This window comes from Eucalyptus grandis, chromosome 5 (genome assembly GCF_016545825.1).
Source record: "Eucalyptus grandis isolate ANBG69807.140 chromosome 5, ASM1654582v1, whole genome shotgun sequence".
In the NCBI taxonomy this organism is placed as follows: Eukaryota; Viridiplantae; Streptophyta; class Magnoliopsida; order Myrtales; family Myrtaceae; genus Eucalyptus; species Eucalyptus grandis.
Window position 1 is genome coordinate 45,404,372 of NC_052616.1, and position 3,798 is coordinate 45,408,169.

Below are 3,798 nucleotides of genomic sequence, written 5' to 3' on the forward strand. Positions count from 1 at the left end.
TGACCAATGTCAACCTTCGGATTGGAGCATCGGAAATTTACCTTGATTTAACTCATATGAGGGTAGACTCAGCCACCATGTAATTAGGAGATTTTTTCCTGTCTATCATGACAAAGATATCTGGGATGAGTTATTAAAATTTATGTTAATATATGTTAAATTATGTCTCGAATTTGAGTATTTGCAAAACGCAATTCGCTTGGATAAAATTTTTATTATTTAATCATAAGATATTTTTATGATGAAAAAGCTTTTCTTTTGTTGGATTCCTTATAGCTACATAAATGAGGAAATAAAAATAAAATAAAAGGGAGCAAAGGTTTCCTCTTTTATCTAGAGGAGTTGAATCGTGCATGTTATCATGGTGGGGCCCAAAGTCAAATAATTGACTTTGGGCAAACAATATTCTACGCCACGGGTTTCTTTTTCAGCCATGGAAATAAAAGAAAGGAGTCTCCACGAAGAGCCGAAAGGAGGTGAGGCCAGGTCAAACTTTTATAAATGTTTTGAGCTTTAACACGAAATTTTATGTCGTGAGTTTATGTCAAAATGAGTTATTTATTTATAAATACTTTGAATTTGGAGTTAAACCTAAATGTAAGAAACACTCGAGTATGTGAGTGATTGTAAATTCTGATTTTCTAATTATAATTGATTATTTGCTACTGACTCTCCCTGTGGATATAGGTATCGATACTTGGATCGAATCATGAAAATTTATGGTATTATTATTATTTATTCTTTTTTTTTCTCTGGTGATTTTGCATTGACATAAATTGCAAGATCTTGTCATTTTCCGCGTATTATATTCCAACAATATATGTTTTCTTTGAGCATACACAAAATCCGAAACAATTAGAACGTGGGACGGTCGATTGCATTATGCAGCCCTGGGGAAGGCAATTAGAACGTGGGACGGTCGGGGCCGGATTTTTTCATTATTGAAGTTTGGCCTAGTAGAATCGTGGAAATTTCCTTTCTTTCCGCAATTAATTGAGCATGTGGAAAGTTTTTCTTCTATTCGGATGTGGAAAGCATTATTTATCATTCTGACCATTATTCACATTAAAAAATTATGCCCAGACTCCTTGAAGCGTAAAAGGAGGGCTTTTTCCACGACAATTTCCTTCAGAAGAACAAAGCCATGAATCATCTCGCCCACTCCGGCGAAACCAAAGAGATGTTCCAAGCTCAATCCCACCTCTACAACTCACCTCCATCTTCGCATCGTCCATGTCTCTCAAATGCGCCGTCCAGCTTGGCATACCGGACGTCATAAACGACCACAAGCGGCCTATCACTCTTCTCGAGCTGGCCTCGGCGCTCCAAATTGACCCGTCGAAAACCACATGCCTTCACCGTCTCATGCGCGTTTTGGTTCATTTACACGTATTTGCGGAGATCCTTGTTCCCAAGCACGAGGGAGGAGGAGGAGAAGAAGTTAAAGCTTACGTTTTGACACCTTCTTCAAGTTTGCTGTTGAGTGATAAAGCCACGGGCCTCTCGCCGTTCATCGTGGCCATGCTTGATCCGGCTCTCCTGGCTCCTTGGCATTTTCTTGGAGATTGGTTCCGGGGAATCATGAAAACAATCGCAGCAACAAAATGATCAGCCCTTTTGCGGCTGCACATGGATTGAACCTGTGGGATTATGGTAGGCAGAATCCTGGATTTGGTGATGCATTTAATGGAGCGATGGGCATCGACTCTCAAATGATAAATTTCGTCATCAAGGATTGTAAACATATCTTTCAAGGGTTGAATACCTTGGTGGACGTCGGAGGCGGCACGGGCACGGTGGCAAAGATAATCTCCGAGGCATGTAGGGGATTGAAGTGCACGGTGCTTGATCTTCCGCATGTGGTCGTCGGCTTGCCAGAGAGTGAGAATGTGAAGTTTATTGGTGGTGATATGTTCGAGTTCATCCCCCATTCGGATGCCATTTTGCTGAAGGTATGTGCTATGAATATGTATATGTATATGTATATGTCTGTGCTTTCCATGACTCTTTATATCCATTCATCATTCTTTTCATAAGAAGTTAATTCGTCATCCCAGAATACCATCATGAGGTTAAAGTAGTTCTCTTCACTCACCATATCAATTACAAGTCGCTTGTGATTCATTAGTTTCTAATGCAGTTGATGTTTCCGTAGAGCAACTGCATAAGACTTGACATACTACAATGTTTAAATATTTTCTTAAAAATAATTGTTCATTTCACAAACAAAAATGAATGAAAAGATTATTTTTATTATCCACGAAAATACAATGAAATTGTTGTTGATAATGAAAATATTTTCCATTGACTTATTTTAAGCTATGCAAGTGTCTACTTTTAGGAAAATATATTTCAAATTATTTATTTTCATGAAATAAATGGGGCCTAAATAATGTAATGTTTGGATTATTTATCCAACTTTTACTTGTGTTTTAACATGTTCAAGAACTTAGTGAGGTATTTATGGGTCAATACTATTCAAAGTTGGACTTTCAGGTCATGTTCCTAGGGAAATAAAATATCTAGCTTCCTTCCCGCATTGATTCCTGTGTATGTCATTGTCAAAAAGGTTAGAAAGTTCTATTGCTGTCGCATTCAAGTACACGCTTTGAAAGTTAGGTGAGACTTTGGAGTTCGAAAAGTCTTCTTCTTTTGCATAGTTTCTACTAATTGCTTGGACGTACTTGTTGATGATATAGTTGATTTTACACGGTTGGAGTGACGAGGACTGTGTGAAGGTGCTGCGAAAATGCAGAGAAGCAATTGTTGACAAGAACAATGAGTGAGGAAAGGTGATAATCATAGACATTGTGATAGGTGAGACCGAGGAGGATGATGCCGAAACAATGGCAACAAAGCTCTTCTTCGATATGTTGATGATGACGGTGGTCACTGGAAGAGAGAGGACTCAGAGAGAGTGGGAAGAACTTTTCTCGAACGCCGGCTTTGGACGGCACAAGATAACTCCTATGTTTGGATTAAGATCTCTCATTGAAGTCTTTCCTTAGGGATTCGTTGTGTCTATTTGCAAATTGCAAGCGTAGCTTGGCAATTCATTAAGAATCATACTATTATGTGTACTAAGAAGCTGTGCTAATCTTGTTTGATATTTGTGCTTGTTTGATATTGAAATGACATTTGGTTATGAATTTTTATTATGTGTAAATACACATGTCACTCATATGATGATTAATGTGTACATATAATTTTATGTTAAATGTGAAGTAACATTAAAGCTAATATTTTGGTGAATTAAATGAACCTACCCGCCTTATCTTGGCCCCATTTCTTTAAGTAATTATTGATCAAAAGATACCTATGCATGAAGCTTCCATTTTTCCATACCTACTATTATGACCTTCCTAGAATTGAACCACCAAAGGGAAAGCTAATGAACTTCTAAGCCAAAAACTTAGTATGGACTCTTTGATGTCCTATCGATCACAACTTGATACTCAATTAAATAATGTAATTTACTCATCTTTTCAGCGCCACAATTAATTAGGGTTGCTTAAAACCCAAGTAAAGTATAAAATAATATTACTTTTACGAACTAGAGATTCCTCAGATTCAATGATTTGATTAGACTGGATTAATTTAATGCCATTTGGTCTCTTTTCTCTTTATTTTCAAAAATATTTTGCATGTAGTCTTGGTTGATTTTTAGCATAAATCACTAATATGCAAGAATGATTATGCTGGTGCATAATCAATTAAGTAATATCCATTAATCCAAAGCAATAAATAAGTAAATTACTAGAATTAGGCTAACCTCTATGCAAAGCAAATCACAACATT

General features: G+C 36.9%; 1 pseudogene; it reads left to right on the forward strand.

Annotated features, from left to right (window-relative positions):
• Positions 1-1,014: 1,014 nt before the first annotated feature.
• LOC104445223 lies at positions 1,015-3,145 on the forward strand (annotated as a pseudogene).
• Positions 3,146-3,798: the final 653 nt, after the last annotated feature.